The sequence below is a fragment of the Staurois parvus genome, unplaced genomic scaffold (assembly GCF_062004578.1).
Source record: "Staurois parvus isolate SC_StPar_1 unplaced genomic scaffold, SC_StPar_1.0 ptg002104l, whole genome shotgun sequence".
Taxonomy (NCBI): Eukaryota; Metazoa; Chordata; class Amphibia; order Anura; family Ranidae; genus Staurois; species Staurois parvus.
Window position 1 is genome coordinate 126,258 of NW_028319900.1, and position 10,542 is coordinate 136,799.

At 48.3% G+C, this 10,542-nt stretch overlaps 1 pseudogene; it reads left to right on the forward strand.

Annotated features, from left to right (window-relative positions):
* Window positions 1–6,601: 6,601 nt before the first annotated feature.
* On the forward strand, window positions 6,602–6,705 carry LOC149432802 (U2 spliceosomal RNA; annotated as a pseudogene).
* The last annotated feature ends 3,837 nt before the right edge of the window (window positions 6,706–10,542 follow it).

Consider the following 10,542-nt stretch of genomic DNA (forward strand, 5'->3'; position numbering starts at 1 on the left):
TTTGTACAAGTATCTCTTTATAGTGGAATAGTGACCACAACTCCAGTGTCTGCCAGATCTTTCTGGAGGGATCGTGCAGTCAAACGTGGGTTTTCAATTGTTTTTCTCACAATCCTGCGAGCTGTTCTGTCTGATATTTTCTTTGGTCTTCCAGATCTTGCTTTAACTTCCACTGTTCCTGATGACTGCCATTCCTTAATGACATTCCGAACAGAGGATATTGACATCTGAAAACGCTTTGCTATCTTCTTATAGCCTTCTCCAGCTTTGTGAGCGTCAACTATTTTCAGTTTCAGTTTTCTAGACAACTGCTTAGAAGAACCCATGGTGCTGATTGTTGGGGCAAGGTCAGATGAGTCGGGGCACTTAAAACCTTTGAGATTGACATCACCTGGTCTTCCCAGACGATGATTGAGAACAATCCATGACACTGGCATGTCTCAGCTTGGCAAAGGGGGCAGTGCATGCTAGAAATTCTGCAGGGTGCCCAAACTTTTGCAGACGCCATTTTTTTTGTTTTCTGTTATTTTGAAAGTGTAAATGATGGAAATAAAATCTAACTTTTGTTGACATATTATAAGAATGTCTAATCTGTAATTTGCTGCCTTTTGGAGATTTTTCCATCTTTCCTTGGCTTCTTTATGCACATTAAAACAAATTTTTAGCTGGGGTGCCCAAACTTTCCATCCCCACTGTATATATTGTTTTTTTTTATTATTATTATTCAGGATTTATATTATTATTATTATTATTATTCTTCAGGATTTATATTATTTTTAGTCAGGATTTATATTATTATTATTCAGGATTTATATTATTATTATTCAGGATTTATATTATTATTATTCAGGATTTATATTATTATTATTCAGGATTTATATTACTTTTAGTCAAGACTTATATTATTATTATTATTATTATTATTCAGGATTTATATTATTATTATTATTATTCTTATTCTTCAGGATTTATATTATTTTTAGTCAGGATTTATATTATTATTATTATTCAGGATTTATATTATTATTATTCAGGATTTATATTATTATTATTGTTATTATTATTATTCAGGATTTATATTATTATTATTATTCTTATTCTTCAGGATTTATATTATTTTTAGTCAGGATTTATAATATTATTATTATTCAGGATTTATATTATTATTATTCAGGATTTATATTATTATTATTATTATTATTCAGGATTTCTATAGCACCAACAGTTTTCACAGTTTTACAAAATAAAGGGAGACAATACAAATACAATGTACTTTGACAATACAATTCAGTACAGGAGGGTTAGGAGGGCCCCAGTCCTGAGAGCTTACAATCTACACAGGGGCGGACTGACAACTCATGGGGCCCCTGGGCAATAGGGGATCATGGGGCCCCTGTGTCCTTGCCCAAACTCAAACCACACCCAAAAAAGCCTATGAAAGGTACCAGGGACATCTCATGGGGCCCCCTACTGACCCCGGGCCCTCGGGCAGTGCCCGAGTTCCCGAATGGTCAGTCCGCCCCTGAATCTACAATGGTCCTTCCTCATCCTCGTGTGTTCGGCGATGACAGGTGCAGTGAAATATCTGCACTTATGACACCTTAGTACATTGCAATGACCAGACTTTGATGTCCCCGCTTGGCGTTGTCCTCAGAATCCAGAGTTTGGTAGGCCGCCCCTCCCCCGCGGTCGGTGAATGTGATTTCACGTTTTTATGCCAAGTATTAGCCGGGGGGGTTTAACGCTTTCGTTTTGCAGGGCTCACTCTGGTTTTAATCACGGGTGCGTTCTGCGCTGAAATTGTAGAGACCAACCACTAAATTTATGCATCAGCTAATATTTCACGGAGAAATAAAGATATGTAAGCGGCTGACATTTCTGGGCTGGTGGAGATTTCCGCGTCACGTCATTAATCTCTTATACAGTTATAAAAATGCAATAAACTGCGCGGCTGGACAGATTTACGGCTGAAGCGGTGCCGCCCCCTCCATTGAACTGTACGTTCCCTGCCGTGTAATAGACAGCAACTCCCATACAGTCCAACATGGGCTCCAGAATGAGAGGCAAGAGACTCCTAGATGGAATCGGTGCCTGGGGGGACTAGAGGAACTGCCGAGGGGCGATATTCAATAACGTAGCAAGGTAGGCCCAGAGCAAAAAAATAAATAATGCAGAGTGGACATGACTGGGGGGAATTATGGGAAGAAAGTTTTGGGGATTAACGCTTACTTTATTGGATGGGGGATGTTGGGGAGGGTCTCCCAGGAAAAGGAGGGTCTGTCCTCGGGAAGTCCAGTGGGGGAAGTTTGGAAGAAGAAGAAGGTTCCTTCCCTTCATGCTTTGGTTTGGATTGTCTCGGCGGCCTTGGCGGTGGTTGGTCTTTGGAGGAGGAAATAATTCTGTATGGAGACAGATTCGGGACCCATCGGTGGTATGGGGACCTCGGTACATTCAAGTTTACTCAGAATAGGTAAAATGGTGGTCACTGAGGATAAGTAGGATTCTCTCCGAGCCGGTGTGTTGTGGCTAGAGATAAGTAGGATTGTCCCCAAAGCGGTGTGTTGTGGCTGGGGATACGTAGGATTGTCCCCGAGACGGTGTGTTGTGGCTGGGGATAAGTAGGATTCTCTCCGAGCCGGTGGGTTGCAGCTGGAGATAAGTATGATTGTCGCCGAGTCGGTGGGTTGCAGCTGGAGATAAGTAGGATTGTCCCCGAGTCGGTGGGTTGCGGCTGGGGAGGAGTAGGATTGTCCTCGAGCCGGTGGGTTGCGGCTGGGGATACGTAGGATTGTCCCCGAGATGGTGGGTTGAGGCTGGGGATAAGTACGATTGTCCTCGAGCCGGTGGGTTGTGGCTGGGGATAAGTAGGATTGCCTCAGAGCCGGTGGGTTGCGGCTGGGGAAAAGTAGGATTGTCCTCGAGCCGGTGGGTTGAGGCTGGGGATAAGTAGGATTGTCCTCAAGCCGGTGGGTTGCGGCTGGGGATAAGTAGGATTGTCCTCAAGCCGGTGGGTTGCGGCTGGGGATAAGTAGGATTGCCTCAGAGCCGGTGGGTTGTGGCTGGGGAAAAGTAGGATTGTCCTCGAGCCGGTGGGTTGCGGCTGGGGATAAGTAGGATTGTCCTTGAGCCGGTGGGTTGCGGCTTGGGATAAGTAGGATTGTTCCCGAGCCGGTGAGTTGCGGCTTGGGATAAGTAGGATTGTCCCCAGGCTGGTGTGTTGTGGCTGGAGATAAGGTTTGTCCCCGAGGCGGTGGGTTGCGGCTGGGGATAAGTAGGACTGTCCTCGAGCCGGTGGGTTGGGGCTGAGGATAAGTAGGATTGTCCCCGAGCCAGTGGGTTGCGGCTGGGGATAAGTAGGATTGTCCCCGAGCCGGTGGGTTGCTGCTGGAGATAAGTAGGATTGTCCCCGAGCTGGTGGGTTGCGGCTGGAGATAAGTAGGACTGTCCTCGAGCTGGTGGGTTGCGGCTGGAGATAAGTAGGATTGTCCTCGAGCTGGTGGGTTGCGGCTGGAGATAAGTAGGACTGTCCTCGAGCTTGTGGGTTGCGGCTGGGGATAAGTAGGATTGTCCCCGTGCCGGTGGGTTGCAGCTGGGGATAAGTAGAATTGTCCTCGAGCCGGTGGGTTGTAGCTGGGGGCCTAAGTTGAAGAAATGTTTTCCGCAAAAGTGAAGTTGGGTTTATGGCCCTCAAATGACTGCCATGTTTTTTCCTCGTTTACAATTTGGAAAGTTATGTTGAAATAATTTATTGGTTAATAAAAGGCTGCTCCGGCCATTCTGACTCCAAAAACTTGGTTTGTGTATTTTGTATAGCAGGGATGGTGGAGGGTATGGGACGGTGGAGGGTATGGGACAGTGGAGGGTATGGGACGGGCAAAGGTATGGGACGGTGGAGGATATGGGACAGTGGAGGGTATGGAATGGTGGAGGGTATGGGACGGTTGAGGGTATGGGACAGTGGAGGGTATGGGACGGTTGAGGGTATGGGACGGTGGAGGATATGGAATGGTGGAGGGTATGGAATGGTGGAGGGTATGGGACGGGGGAGGGTATGGGATGGTGGAGGGTATGGGACAGTGGAGGGTATGGGAAAGTGGAGGGTATGGGATGGGCGAGGGTATGGGACAGTGGAGGGTATGGGACAGTGGAGGATATGGAATGGTGGAGGGTATGGGACGGTGGAGTGTATGGAATGGTGGAGGGTATGGGACGGTTGAGGATATGGGACGGTGGAGGGTGTGGCCTAGTAGGCTTGGTTAGGTTGGAAGGCGTATATTCTACCCTTGTCATGTAGCAAGTGTTCAGTTTTTGCATCTAAGCTCATTTCTATCCCCATACAAGTTAATTTGATTGTAAAGCAGCTCAGTGCAACTAGGAAGCATCTTCAAAAACTCTGTAGGCCAGCTTTCCTCAACGCAGAGGAACCCTTGAAATATCTCCGGGAACCCCTACTAAAGATTACTATATCTACAACTCAAGACACAATAGTGGGAAGAATGCCCCTTACATTGGGGGTCAGTGGGAAGAACGTCCCTTACTTTGGGGGTCGGTGGGAAGAATGTCCCTTACATTGGGGGTCGGTGGGAAGAATATCCCTTACATTGGGGGTCAGTGGGAAGAACGTCCCTTACATTGGGGGTCGTGGGAAGAACGTCCCTACATTGGAGGTCAGTGGGAAGAATGCTCCTTACATTGGTGGTCAGAGGGAAGAATGTCCCTTACATTGGGGGTCAGTGGGAAGAACGTCCCTTACATTGGGGGTCAGTGGGAAGAACGTCCCTTACATTGGGGGTCAGTGGGAAGAACGTCCCTTACATTGGTGGTCAGTGGGAAGAATGTCCCTTACATTGGGGTCGGTGGGAAGAACGTCCCTTACATTGGGGGTCGGTGGGAAGAACGTCCCTTACATTGGTGATCGGTGGGAAGAATGTCCCTTACATTGGGGATCGGTGGGAAGAATGTCCCTTACATTGGTGATCAGTGGGAAGAATGTCCCTTACATTAGGGTCAGTGGGAAGAATGTCCCTTACATTGGGGGTCAGTGGGAAGAATGTCCCTTACATTGGGGGTCGGTGGGAAGAATGTCCCTTACATTGGGGGTCGGTGGGAAGAATGTCCCTTACATTGGGGGTCGGTGGGAAGAATGTCCCTTACATTGGGGATCGGTGGGAAGAATGTCCCTTACATTAGGGGTCAGTGGGAAGAATGCTCCTTACATTGGTGGTCAGTGGGAAGAATGTCCCTTGCATTGGCGGTTGGTGGGAAGATTTACCCCTTTTACAGCTAAAAAAATCAATGGTGTCAGTGGGAACTTATCTTAGGGGCAGGTTCCCCTGCAACCCCTCAAGAAACCTAGGGTTCCATGGAACCGTGGTTGAGAAATCCTACTTTAGGCAACTGAAAGCCAAACTCAAGGTGATATTTAGAGACAAGATTGGTGCTGTAATTTGGGGCGGAGTTATAAATGGCTTTAAATGTTATTGTTAATGTTTGGAATTTTATTTGTTGGGCAATGGGAAGCCAGTAGAGGGATTGGCAGAGAGGGGTGGAGGACACTGAGTGGAGGCCAGTGGAGGGATTGGCAGAGAGGGGTGGAGGACACTGAGTGGAGGCCAGTGGAGGGATTGGCAGAGAGGGGTGGAGGACACTGAATGGAGGCCAGTGGAGGGATTGGCAGAGAGGGGTGGAGGACAGTGAGTGGAGGCCATTGGAGGGAGTGGCAGAGAGGGGTGGAGGACACTGAATGGAGGCCAGTAGAGGGATTGGCAGAGAGGGGTGGAGGACACTGAGTGGAGGCCAGCGGAGGGATTGGCAGAGAGGGTTGGAGGACATTGAGTGGAGGCCAGTGGAGGGATTGGCAGAGAGGGGTGGAGGGATTGGCAGAGAGGGATAGCAGATACGGAACAGTTAGTAAGGTAGATGAGTCTGGCAGCAGCATTCATGATAGACTGATGAGAGTGATTATTCAAATCTGACACATTGCCCACCCAGAAAACCCACCATAATTTGCATACCTTTTATTTTTGCAAGAAGGACAGGATTATTCAAACATATGCCTCCCATTTCCCCCCACCCCCCCCTCCTGCTACAATGAATAAGGATGATTTTGGACCATACTATTTATCTTAGGGAGAGCATTGTATCTAATTAGCATATTTGCTCTCTCTCTCCCCAGATGGGGATGTAATTGTGAGACTCAGATGTGATGTTATTTCATAAACTTTGCATCATCCTAGTCTCAGGTTCTCAATTTATGGTACGTAGCAAATATGCTAATTAGATTCACTGCTCTCCCTGAGGTAAAATAGTATGATCCAAAATCATCATTATTCATGGAAGCAGGGTCTGGTGGGAGGGGTGATTTGTTGGATCAGTGTGTGTTTGAGCCAACAAACTTGCATATTTTTGAATAGGCAAAATAGTATGCGAATTACGGTTACCATGGTCCTTTGCAATCGGATCAGAACACTCTCCCTAATGTTCAAAAACAAAAGTATGGCATATGGAGAAAAAAAACAAACGAACAAAAAAAAACCAAAACAAAACAGTGGAGCAAGGTCAGTGTGCTTGTGCCTGGTCTTGGCCGTAGGTAACAACTGGTGCTGCTTCTCTGCCTTTTTGCTAAGATCAAGTGCAGTATCTGTTCTTACCAGTGTCCAGTAGGGGCGCTCCACCATCATTCTTGCTTCTTGGTGAGGATCCCAAGTGTGAAGAGTGCACATGGTCACTTTTCCTGCACTGTGATAGCTTGGTGGGTTCCAAGAGAGGCTGTGGGTTTCATGACGGTGTAGGCTTTCATTCCTGGGAATGTGAAGGTGAGTGTCCCTACTCTCTCACCATGAGGTTGGTGGCTGGTGTATGGGGGCAGTGGTAGCGGAAGGCTCTCTCAGGTGGGTGGGTTGCCTACAAAACCTAAATGCCTACTGGGCATCGTCTCCCCAAGGGATTGTCTGAAACCATGTGAATATTCAGGCCCAGGGTCAACCTCTTCCAATAAACTACATTCTAGAATCCACCAGAAGGCAGGGGACCTTCTACCAATGAGATCATCGCAGAAATAATCGCAAACCACCAGAGGAGTTAAAAAGCTAAATTCACCTGAACCTCTCAAGCAACCTATTGTAGGAAGATGCTACAGCGGTGTATGAAGGCTCACGAGGGTCACGGAAGCAGAACAGCGAGTGAAGTTAGGAGATGCTGCTTTGGTGGTGAAACTTTGCAGATGGTGAAATGAATCAATCATGATAATGCGAATTTCACTGAAATCGTTCTTCTGCCCAATTACCACTATGACTGGAGCGTGGGAGTCCCAACCCATTGAAGGAGAGACCGTTATCCACGTCCTAACTCACTGCAGACAGTAAACTGGACTTTGCTATAAATGGATGAGGCCATAAATCTGTCCGGTAGGGGAAGCCATTTATTGGTGAATGCTAACATTTCTCAGGAGTCCCTCCTCTGATAGAGGCCTTTATCTGTACATTTCTGAAGGAGTGTTGCTTGAGGTCTACTAATAAAAACACTTTTGAATTCTGACCAAGAGCACTAACCTGGGACTGATGACCAAGAGCACTAACCTGGACTGATGACCAAGAGCACTAACCTGGACTGATGACCAAGAGCACTAACCTGGACAGATGACCAAGAGCACTAACCTGGGACTGATGACCAAGAGCACTAACCTGGGACTGATGACCAAGAGCACTAACCTGCGACAGATGACCAAGAGCACTAACCTGGACTGATGACCAAGAGCACTAACCTGCGACTGATGACCAAGAGCACTAACCTGGGACTGATGACCAAGAGCACTAACCTGGGACTGATGACCAAGAGCACTAACCTGCGACTGATGACCAAGAGCACTAACCTGGGACTGATGACCAAGAGCACTAACCTGGGACTGATGACCAAGAGCACTAACCTGCGACTGATGACCAAGAGCACTAACCTGGGACTGATGACCAAGAGCACTAACCTGGGACTGATGACCAAGAGCACTAACCTGGACTGATGACCAAGAGCACTAACCTGGACTGATGACCAAGAGCACTAACCTGGGACTGATGACCAAGAGCATTAACCTGGACTGATGACCAAGAGCACTAACCTGGGACTGATGACCAAGAGCACTAACCTGGGACTGATGACCAAGAGCACTAACCTGGATTGATGACCAAGAGCACTAACCTGGACTGATGACCAAGAGCACTAACCTGGGACTGATGACCAAGAGCACTAACCTGGACTGATGACCAAGAGCACTAACCTGGGACTGATGACCAAGAGCACTAACCTGCGACTGATGACCAAGAGCACTAACCTGCGACTGATGACCAAAAGCACTAACCTGGACTGATGACCAAGAGCCCTAACCTGGGACTGATGACCAAGAGCACTAACCTGGGACTGATGACCAAGAGCACTAACCTGGGACTGATGACCAAGAGCACTAACCTGGACTGATGACCAAGAGCACTAACCTGGGACTGATGACCAAGAGCACTAACCTGCGACTGATGACCAAGAGCACTAACCTGGGACTGATGACCAAGAGCACTAACCTGGGACTGATGACCAAGAGCACTAACCTGCGACTGATGACCAAGAGCACTAACCTGCGACTGATGACCAAGAGCACTAACCTGGGACTGATGACCGAGAGCACTAACCTGGGACTGATGACCAAGAGCACTAACCTGTGACTGATGACCAAAAGCACTAACCTGGGACTGATGACCAAGAGCACTAACCTGGGACTGATGACCAAGAGCACTAACCTGGGACTGATGACCAAGAGCACTAACCTGGACTGATGACCAAGAGCACTAACCTGGGACTGATGAGCAAGAGCACTAACCTGGGACTGATGACCAAGAGCACTAACCTGGGACTGATGACCAAAAGCACTAACCTGGGACTGATGACCAAGAGCACTAACCTGGGACTGATGACCAAGAGCACTAACCTGCGACTGATGACCAAGAGCACTAACCTGGGACTGATGACCAAGAGCACTAACCTGCGACTGATGACCAAGAGCACTAACCTGGGACTGATGACCAAGAGCACTAACCTGGGACTGATGACCAAGAGCACTAACCTGGGACTGATGACCAAGAGCACTAACCTGGGACTGATGACCAAGAGCACTAACCTGGGACTGATGACCAAGAGCACTAACCTGGACTGATGACCAAGAGCACTAACCTGCGGCTGATGACCAAGAGCACTAACCTGGGACTGATGACCAAGAGCACTAACCTGGGACTGATGACCAAGAGCACTAACCTGGACTGATGACCAAGAGCACTAACCTGGGACTGATGACCAAGAGCACTAACCTGGACTGATGACCAAGAGCACTAACCTGGACTGATGACCAAGAGCACTAACCTGGACTGATGACCAAGAGCACTAACCTGGACTGATGACCAAGAGCACTAACCTGGGACTGATGACCAAGAGCACTAACCTGGGACTGATGACCAAAAGCACTAACCTGGGACTGATGACCAAGAGCACTAACCTGCGACTGATGACCAAGAGCACTAACCTGGGACTGATGACCAAGAGCACTAACCTGGGACTGATGACCAAGAGCACTAACCTGCGACTGATGACCAAAAGCACTAACCTGGGACTGATGACCAAGAGCACTAACCTGCGACTGATGACCAAAAGCACTAACCTGGGACTGATGACCAAGAGCACTAACCTGGGACTGATGACCAAGAGCACTAACCTGGGACTGATGACCAAGAGCACTAACCTGGGACTGATGACCAAGAGCACTAACCTGGGACTGATGACCAAAAGCACTAACCTGGGACTGATGACCAAGAGCACTAACCTGGACTGATGACCAAGAGCACTAACCTGGACTGATGACCAAGAGCACTAACCTGGGACTGATGACCAAGAGCACTAACCTGGGACTGATGACCAAGAGCACTAACCTGGGACTGATGACCAAGAGCACTAACCTGGGACTGATGACCAAGAGCACTAACCTGGACTGATGACCAAGAGCACTAACCTGGGACTGATGACCAAGAGCACTAACCTGGGACTGATGACCAAGAGCACTAACCTGGGACTGATGACCAAGAGCACTAACCTGGGACTGATGACCAAGAGCACTAACCTGGGACTGATGACCAAGAGCACTAACCTGGACTGATGACCAAGAGCACTAACCTGGGACTGATGACCAAGAGCACTAACCTGGGACTGATGACCAAGAGCACTAACCTGGACTGATGACCAAGAGCACTAACCTGGGACTGATGAACAGTCATCCTTCTGGTTCACTACCATTTTCGGAATGATTTTAGGACCTTCAAGCATTTACTTATCAGGGGTGTACAGGGGCGGACTGATCATTTGGAAACTCTGGCACTGCCCGAGGGCCCAGGGTCAGTAGGGGGCCCCATGAGATGCCCCTGGTACCTTTTTCATAGGCTTTTTGAGTTTGGGCAAGGACACAGGGGCCCCGTGAACCCCTATTGCCCGGGGGCCCCATGAGTTGTCAGTGTGCCC